Source organism: Lactuca saligna, chromosome 1, assembly GCF_052625555.1.
Source record: "Lactuca saligna cultivar CGN05327 chromosome 1, ASM5262555v1, whole genome shotgun sequence".
Classification (NCBI taxonomy): Eukaryota; Viridiplantae; Streptophyta; class Magnoliopsida; order Asterales; family Asteraceae; genus Lactuca; species Lactuca saligna.
Window position 1 is genome coordinate 80,387,772 of NC_136417.1, and position 10,447 is coordinate 80,398,218.

A 10,447-nucleotide genomic window follows, 5' to 3' on the forward strand; every position below is an offset into this window, starting at 1 on the left:
CGTAGTTACAACGTCGCCTGAACTCGTAATTCATCACCTACAGGTTATGGGCCTGCTGGTGTTTCCACTGGGTTGTCTAAAATAGTCCGTGGTCGTCATCTATACTCTGGTAGATGACTACATCGCCACATTGCTGGTTAAGGTTATGGTATTTCCTTTAATCCTACATCACATATTCATCATCATCTATATACCTAATTATCATCACATATCTCTCATCAATTTATTTCATCACACACCAACTATTTCATCTACCAATGTTTCATCCGCAATATATTTGTAGATATAAAATAAATATACCGTTTAAATTTTTTAAAACATGTATAAAATCGTTCATCCAGCATAGACAACAAGTATTCAAATAATATGCACACATAGCACGTAATTTATATAAAATACTTCATATATATCTATGTGTAAGATGAAAGTAACTATATCTACCATAAAAATCCCATAAATGCTTCCTAACTTCGAACCCCAAGGTTTACTCTACTAAAGCTTCATATTCTCGGCTCTCTGAACCTAGAAGGGTCCAGATCTATCACACCAAAAAGCTCAATATAACTCTTCCTCTCACTCTACACACTCAAGCTCGCTAGGGTTCTCACTTATGGGAAAGGTAATCGCAATTGAAGGCCATAATTGCCTTTAAATATGGCTCGGGCCCAAATATTTAGGGTTTCTGCCAACAGCGCAGACTCGTCGAGTTGCCTCACCGACTTGTCGAGTCCATTCATTAATCCGAGTCATTAGTTACGACCTTACTCGACGAGTTGAGGCGTCAACTCGTTGAGTCTCTCTTCTTAACTCAAAAGAAAAATACTTAAATTATGATACCTGGAAATCCGGATGTTGCATTTTGTTTTTTTATTTCATAGATTTTTTCATCAATAAATGTTGCTACAATTAAACAAAAATAAATAATTTTGCTAAAACATAATACAATAGGAAGTTTGTTCACATTTAGTCATTGAACTTTTTAGAGGGAAACGAACTTTCGATTTTGTTCACATTTAGTCACTAAACTTTTTTTCGCTATCTATTTGCCACTAAACTATTGAAATTGTTCACATTTTACCCTTATGACCGGTAATAGCCGGTCATAAGGGTAAAATGTGAACATTTTCAATAGTTCAATGGCAAATACATAACGAAAAAAAGTTTAGTGACTAAATGTGACAAAAGTCGAAAGTTCATTACCCTTTCAAGTCATTATCCCAAAATTTATTCACTCGTGTTATTAAGAATGGGTACTTCCCTTCATCCCAATTTTTTGTGGCATGGTGTGTCATATCATCTCAACACCATACCATTTTAACTAGAAAATGTTAACTTTTTCAATAATTGTAAAAATAAATTGTATAAAATTAAATACCTTAATATTTAAATTGAAAAATGACATTAGTAGCCCAAGACCTGTAAATGCACTACTTGTAATCATCCTTATCATCATAGATATGATCGGTCAAATCTTATGAAATTGCTCTTCTTTTTATGTGTTGTGAATACTAACGGCTATAAAAATATTTCGTTGAATTTGGTTGAAATTGTCATGTACCACGGCTCCATTGGCATATATTATCTCCTTTATCTTCTACAGCGATGTTATTCATTAACACACACACACACACACACACACACACATATATATATATATATATATATATATATATATATATATTGAAACATCAAAAAATTTAAAATAGAAAATTTCATTTTTAGTTTAATAATTCATAAAACCAACATTATAAAAACATCCATAAAAGCATCCCATGTTAGAACGAAAGTGTTACTAATCAAAACATGTTATCATAAAACAATATCATAGTATAATCCCAAAGATCTCATGTGCGGAAAACATAGTATAATGCGTTGCAATTGAGTCGGCTCCTTTCCTTTGAAAACGAATTACCTGAAATCAAAATTGAAAACTGCAAGCACAAAGCTTAGTGGCTTCCCCTATCATACCACATACCATACAAATAACATAATGTCAGACATATTTGGGTGTCCGACCTACCACTTCGGTCTCTTTCAACCAGTAACCACCTAGCATATATGGGTGTTGGCTTACCCCTCGGTCTCTTTTAACCGGTAACCACTTAGCATATATGGGTGTTGGCCTACCCTTCGGTCTCTTTCAACCGGTAACCAGGGACTATTTCACCTTTACCATTACCCAGTGTTGCAAAAATCGGTAATGACAGCCGATTAATAGACCATGAATCGCTTGGCGGCCTCATGCCGATTACAATTAGAGCTTGGCGGTCACATTAATCGCTTTGGGTCAATATCGGTCAAAACCAGTTCTTGGCGGGCTAATCGGCCTAATCGGTCAACAATTGTCAACGAATTAAAAAAAAAAAAAAAAAAAAAAAAAAAAAAAAAAAAAAGTCGATGGCCGGTGAAAATTAGAAAAAAGACTCCAAAATCAAATCATGGCCATAATATTTCATTCATTCGCTTTTTGTTTCTCTGAACGCAGCTTTGACGAGGGCTCAATTTTATCGTTGTTTCATTGGCTACTCATTCCGACGCTGGCATCGCCGGCGATACCAACTGACGTCGAACGCAACTCAGGTATGTAACCTATTACACCGTGTGTGTGTTTTGCTCTGTGATGCTTACGACGACGCAACTCATAAGCAAATGAATTTTCTTTACAATGTATTATCTACAAAGTCTATTTATTTCATACCACCCAGGTAACGTGTCCAAATATCTACCTTAGTTTATTGAAAAAAAAATCTGGATCCACTCCTTCCTGCAATCATTGGTTACTGCCTTCCTGGTTAGGTCCACCATGAAAAAAATAATAAAGTTTATAATTTAAAAGAAGTAGCTCATTTAGTATTAAAAATAATAAAGTTTATATGTTACAACTAGCTTCAATATCAAATAAACTAGCTCCATGTAGCATTTAACTAATTTTTGTATATGGTATATATGTGTGACTATGGTATATATGTGTGACTGTTTTGGATTACTATCCCTTCGAGAATATGAAAAGAAGAATTATGTATATCTAGTTTTCAAAAGATAGTGAAATGCAAGTAGCGGTTTGTGCAGTAAGATATAACGTCCCATTTTTATATATCTTAAAAATAAAGATAGGAATTCAATTAACAAATGTTTCACGTTTACTTTAATTATATTTTGAACTGTCAACATGATGATTTGTATTTTGAACAGGAAGCATATTCTACTTCACCATTATTGTTTAACAATTGAATTAGGATGTTATTTTTCTATATATAATAGTTGTGGATTAGCCAATGACATCTAAAAATTCTACTTCACCAACGGCTGAATCTACAGCCACCATAACTCATAAACGGAATTTGGATAATATTTGTTGGGAATATGGTTTTTGCCCGGATAAAATAGCTACAAGAATAACAGGCTATTGCAACCACGCGTAGCCCGATAACAAAAGTTGTCGCTAAAAGGTGGTCTTTGCCGATGACAAGTAGTCTCCAAAACTTTTTGACTACTTTAACCAGATTTGTTTGAACTTAAAAGGTATCCAGACGACAAGTCGTCGGGACAGTGTGGGTGGGAAAGACAAAAAATTTTGCGGTCATCTGATATGCCGACGACAAGTCGTCGGTATAGGGTACAACAAATTGAATTTTTATTTATTTTTATTCCATATTGTAGAAAACCGAAACAACATAGTTTTCTGAAACTCTATGCTAACAACAAGTCGTCGGTATAGGGTAAGAATCCAACGTGGCGATCCGCATAAAAATTTTAATTTCTTTTAATAAAAGACAAAACATAGAAACAACGTCGTTATTTGAACCCTATACCGACGACATGTCGTCGGCATAGGATTCTACCCTTGCAGAAGGTATTAGTGCATCGTTCATTGTTCAGTTGCATACAATCTTTCTCTCTCATACTAGACAGGCGATTTTGCACCATCTTCACCGGCGACGAGATATAGGTACATATTTGGTCCTTGTTTTCTTGATTGTTTATCATTTCTCACGATTTTAACTCCAAATTTGGGGGGTCTTTCTTTTGTTTTCTTTTTTTGTGCTTTTCCGGTGCCCACCAGCCACCACCATCATATCCGACCACCGGAATCCGGCCATCACATCAGGAAGAACAAAACAGGTTAGTGTTTAATTTTTTTTGTTGAAATTGATATATGTTTGATTTCATGTTTGTAATTTTAGATTTGAACATGAAGATTTGTTTTTTGTTTTGTAATTTTTATAGTAGATGTTTATTATGTTTTTTTGTTAATCTTTTTGTTATTTTGAAGATGAAGACTTTTTCTTTTGTTATTTTAAAAAAAAAAAAAAATCTTATACGGACGACATGTCGTCGGCATAGGTTTTACCTGTAAACACTATTTTAAACTTTTCCCGACGACAAGTCGTCGGTATACATTTATAATAAAACTTTTTTTTTACATCGAAAATCTTTCCCGACAATCCTTTATAGACGACAAGTGGTTGTCATAGGTGGATCTGTACCAACGACATCTATATCGACGACAATTTTGACTTTTACTGACAGAGCTATACCGGCGACTTTGTACGGTCAACAAGCCGTCGGGTTTTACCGACGACATGTCGTCGACATAGGTGTTGAAAAAGTCGTCGATATAAGCGTCTCGTTCCTTGTAGTGTAAGTTGGATAAAGTAAAATGTAACTTGTGTGGAAAAGTCGTTAGTGGAGGGATTTCTAGAATTAAACAACATATTGCTCATGTCACGGGAAATTTTTCTTCATGTCCAAATTCTACAAAAGATGATCAAATTGAGAATTTGAAATTATCTTAACGAAGGGAAGTTAAAAAAAGATAGCTAAATGCACACATGATGAGTCCTTAATGCAAAAATTACATGACAGTGTTGACGTGGATGAAATAGAAGATTTTTTAAGGTCTAAAGCACCAAATGTTATAGGCCTCATGGATGACTTTGCAAACAAAATAAACCCCAAAGAAGCTTTGAAGAAGGGAAAGCGAAAAAAGTTTATCTTAACAATATTGTTCGGAAAGATAGAATATTAGCATGTCATAAATTCATTAGTAGGTGGGCATATAAAAGTGTGATTTCGTTTCATGCATTGGAAGATGATAGCTTTAAAATGATGTTGGAGTTTGTTCGCCAATTTGGAACCGGGCTTCCACCTCCTACTAGATATTCTTTGAGCGAAATGAAGAAGAAATGAAGAAGAATGGAAAGAGATTGGATGCTCGATCATGAAGGATGCTTGGTCCGATAGGAAGAGAAGTAACATTATGAATTTATGTGTAAATTCAAAAATGGGTGCAACATTTTTATCATCAAAAGAAAGTTCAGGTGAAGCACATACAAGCCAACACATATATGATTATGTGGAATTTTGCATTCAACAAGTTGGTCCCGAGCATGTTGTTCAAGTTGTGACCGATAATGTCACGAATAACATGGGAGACACGAAGTTACTAAAAGAGAAAATACCAACTATTTTTTGGTCATCATGTGCAATACAAACCATTAACCTTATGCTCGAAGGTATTTATATTTTGTTTATTATATTATTTAGTTTTTTAGTTTTAACATGTTTTATTTTATACTATAATTCATTAATTTGTTATTTAATCGTGTTTTTTCTTGAAGGTACTAGTGGAAGATTTAGAAAGACCTAGATCAAGCAAAGAAACTAACCATACTCATTTATACTCACCACAAAACCTTGACTATGATGAGAAACTACACCAAGAAAAGGGAAATTATTCGACCAGGAGTTATGAGATTTGCTTCTGCCTTTCTAACATTACAAAGCTTATCTGAAAAAAGGAGCAACTAAAGCATATGTTCTCTACCGCCGAATGGGAGGAATGCAAATTTTCCGGTACACCTAAAGGGAGAGCCTCATATGGAACGGTGACAAGTCTCTAATTTTGGGCTGGTGTGACATAATGTTTAAAATTGTTTTCCCCTTGGGTGAAAGTCCTTCAAATGGTTGATGCAGATTGGAAGCCCTAAATGGGTTTTGTTTATGGGGAGATTAAAGTAGCAAGAGAAGAAATTATGAAAGCTTTGGATGGTCAAGAGAAAGCTTAGAAGCCTATTATAGATATTATAACCAACAGGATGAAAGGTAGGCTAGATTCAAAATTACATTTGACGTTTTATCTTTTGAATCCTTATTCTCATTATAAGGATTCAGAACTCCAACATGATCCCAACATAATGGATGCGATTCTTGAAATTTTTGATACATTAATTTTTGGAGAATTAGAGATCCAAAGACAATTCATGACTATTGACTTGCCAAAGTACAAGGAAAAAGTTGATAGATTTGGACTGGAGCTTGCATATAAATCTTGTATGGTGAACAATGCCGACTTTGATCTGGGTAAATTTTTTACTTTTATTTATTTATTTTATAAAACAATAAAAAATTATGTCTATTAATTTACTAATGTGTTTTTGTTTAAAAATTATAGTAAGATGGTGGGGACTTTTTGGTAGCTCAACTCCTCATTTGACAAAGATTGGAATGGGGATTCTTTCTTTAACTAGTAGTTCATTGGGTTATGAAAGGAATTGGAGCACGTTTGAAGCGATTAGTTATAAAGTTATAAACTTTAAATATCAAGAAGGTTTTTAAACCTTTTTTGTGTACTTTTGTAGGTACATACAAAGAAACAAAATAGATTGGAGACAAATAGATTGAACAATCTTGTCTCTGTTCAATTTAATGCTAATTTAATGGGAAAAAAAACAAAAAGAGAAAAGATAGGACTTTGGAAGAGTTTTTGGCAAATGATTCACATTTGGCTCAAGAATGGATTATTGATTGTAATGATCGTGATGTAGATGAAGTTGACCCTAAATCGATTATGGAATCGACTGACGAAGCTCTTGGGACTAATGATAATCAAGCACCCCGTCAAAATTCAACAACTAGACAACTTTTTGATGAAGACTTCGAGTCCGAGAATGTGGAGCAAGTGTTTGAAGAAGGTGAATACGAATCAGATGGAGTTCAAATATTGGAAGAAGTCGGAGGAGATTAGAAGAAGATGATCATTTAAATATATGAAAATGTGTTTTTTTGGATTATAAAACTTCTTATGGACTTATACTATGTTGGTTTATTTCTTGAATGTTTAAATAGTATATTATGACCTTTTTTATGGATATTAACATATAATAATAATAATAATAATAATAATAATTAATAATTAATAATTAGTAATTAAGGCTCTCTGATTAATCGCCACCAATACCGATTAATCGCTTGGCACCAGTCGACCGTCGAGCGTCTGTCGAGCGCTTTTTACAACCTGCCACTACCACATAATATCCTATCATATACACAAAAATCACATACTACCTAGCATATTTGGGTGTTGGACTACATCTTCGGTCTCTTTCAACCGGTAACCGATGACTATTTCACCCCTACTACTACCATATAATAACATAGCATACTAGCATATAAAACATATATAACATATAGTGGCAAACCAGGCAATTATCACAAAGACAATCATCTCAAACATAATCACCTACTGGTGGGCCGGTACTGGTGCCTTAGACCCACCTCCACTGGAAGGTAACTCACTTCACATTGTTGAAGTCCCGTGCACAAAAATTAAGCTACTGGATGACAGATTCTCGAACTGTCAACATCAAAATAACACCCAATTAATAATTAGGTTCCAATACATAACCATAAGTCCATGCTTGGGGTAAAAGACTAATTTACCCCCATCTTAATTTGATTCAAGCTCAAGGCCTAATCTAAAGGCCCAAGAGTCAAAGCCCAACATATGGCCCAATTTTCCAAATTGGGCCTAAACCTTTACATGATCTTACCCTAAGGCCCAACGATTTATTACAGTCCAAACATTTGGTATTCCATTGGTCCAATATCTCATAATCATCAAGGCCCAATTATGGCCCACCTATGTCCCAATTTTCCAAATTGGGCCTAAACCCTCACATGGGCCTACCCTAAAGCCCATTCAAATATTCTAGTCCATATACTTGTTCTTGGATAGCCCATCAATGGCCCAATCACCAAAACCCAATAGTAAGGCCCAACTCAAGGCCCAAGCAAAATTAGGGTTTTCACATAAAATAACGATTAGGGTAAAGTGTTTCTTACTTAATCCATTAAGGACTTAATCCATTAAATCCGTCACTCTACTAGATAAATCTTATGGTGTGATAGGGTGTAATTCATAATTCAATTCCAATGGCCCAAAATGCGGGTCTCGATAAGTCCAAACCAACAAATCCAAAATTAGGGTTTTCTAAATCCTAATTAGTGTTTCTAGCCCAGTCATATCCCCATTAGTTAAATGATTAGATTTTTAGGTTAGTTAATGTTTCATTAGGTCAACTACGGTTTCCTTTGGTCAATTAGGGTTTCATTAGGTTAAGCACCACCCACTGCCACCTAGGGCGGTGGTGGTTGACGACGGCACCCGACACCTCATGGAGGTGGTTATCGTTCTAGTCCAATCATGTCCATGCATCCCAAAAGCAGTCTAAACACAAGAAAAATCACACTGCCACCCAACACGGCAGCTGGTGGTGGCAGAAGGCGACAGCCACCACCTCACGGTGGTGGTTATGAATTTCTTGATTATTCCGTCACTCATTACAATTATACAATGCAATATCCCAAAATAAACACACACCATAAGATTGACACACACACACATAGCCACCCTTGTGGTGGTCGGCGGTGGTACAAGGTGGCAGCCACCACCTCATGGTGGTGGTTGTGTCTTTTATCGCGAATTCCGGCCAAACAACCCCACACACACAACACACACGCATAGCAGAATTACACACACATGTTTTTTGTTTGAAAAATGGACCCAGCCACCCACCTAGAGACATACGGTGGTGGCAGTGACACAAAGAAGGTGGGCAACAACGGTGGCTAATGGTAACACGAGAACGGGGGAAGGAATGAGCGGAGACCTCCACAAATAACAGAATTGAAACTGTCGGTGTTAGCGGCTGCTTTGTCTTCAACGGAGGGAAGAGAAGAACAAGTCAGAGAGGTGGAGGTTAGTCGTCATCAGGAACAACAGCAATGGGCCTAGCATCCAGCGACATGAATGGTGTGGAATAGAAGAAGAGGCAAAGAGGATGGCGACATCTACCGGAAACAACAACAATGACACCCTCTGGGTGTGTTCCTTCCGATCGTTCGTTGCCATGGCGTCTAATGACAGCTTTTGTCTTCAACGAAACGGCACAACGACGGTGGAAGAAGGAGACTACGGGAGAGATGGCGGTGGCGGCCGGTGCTGGGAGACATAAGGGTGGTGGTAGCGGCTGTTGGGGTGCAAAGTTATTCATTCATGACTTTGTAAATGTTTGACTTTTGTAAAACCCACTTGCATGTGGTGCTTTAGCCTTTAGACCCATTTGTTAGTTAGAGTGAGAGAGAGACATGTAAACACCTCTATAAATAGTGGGTTCATACCACTTGTAGAGGTGAGCTTGAGAGATGTAGAAGTGAGTGTGTAAGTGTGTGTTAATTATGTAGTCTAGATCTAGATCCTTTTTGTAAACACCATATACATTCAATATATCTCTTAAACACCCAAATCACCATGTTCAATTGTGCAAGCTTTAATTCCGCATGACAAACCATGTTCTTTGTCACTACAGTTGGTATCAGAGCTTGGTTTTCACGATCAACGTGACTTTTTGAAGAACGATTCTTGGTTTGGAAATTTTTGTCGCAACTTGAACAATTTTGGTGAGTCTCTCTCTATGATCTCTCGTAATATTTGATTCGTGTGTTGCATTTTTGATTCATGAACGTTTGACTCGTTGGATCAAATTTTTCTTGAAAAACCCCATTGATGATCCAATAATTTTTTTTATCAAATCCAATCAAAACAACAAAATCTAGACTCAAATACTATTCATGTCCAAAATTATTGAGCCAAATGAATTTCGTGTTCATTATTGAATCCAAAAAGTTAAATCCGTTACTGTTCATCGTTTATTCAAGGTTCAAGCCCAATTGATCCAAATTTTGATTGTTACTGTTCACAAGTGAGTTTAAAGCCCAATTTTCAATCTAATGTTAATTGTTATCAGAAGATCTATCCTTCGTATCTCATAATTGATCGATATCAAACAATTGTTGATATGTGTGTACGCTTGCATTACCGAGTTGTACATTTGTTCCAAGTTTGTTTTCAGTTCTTCACCTGTTGTTCATTCGTCGATCATTCGTTAATCGATTCTTCTTGATTTCAAATTTCATTCCTTCATTAATCATTTCTAATTCATTGGTAATCTAAGTTTAGATTTTTATGATACGTATGCGATGAAATCAGATTTTTTTTCGTATCTAAACATTTTGAAATCGGAAATTGTTTTTGAGATATTAGAAATTATTGATCAAGAACACTTGATGAAGATGAAGAACAGTTGAAAAACGCTTTTTGATCTGA

At 35.8% G+C, this 10,447-nt stretch overlaps 1 long non-coding RNA gene across 1 annotated transcript; it reads left to right on the forward strand.

Annotated features, from left to right (window-relative positions):
* The first annotated feature begins 3,084 nt into the window (after positions 1 to 3,084).
* LOC145040431 (uncharacterized) lies at positions 3,085 to 7,088 on the forward strand. Its single transcript, XR_013679894.1, has 5 exons — positions 3,085 to 3,949; positions 4,064 to 4,122; positions 4,867 to 5,516; positions 5,622 to 6,363; positions 6,455 to 7,088. It is a non-coding gene; the product is annotated as an uncharacterized LOC145040431 (long non-coding RNA).
* The last annotated feature ends 3,359 nt before the right edge of the window (positions 7,089 to 10,447 follow it).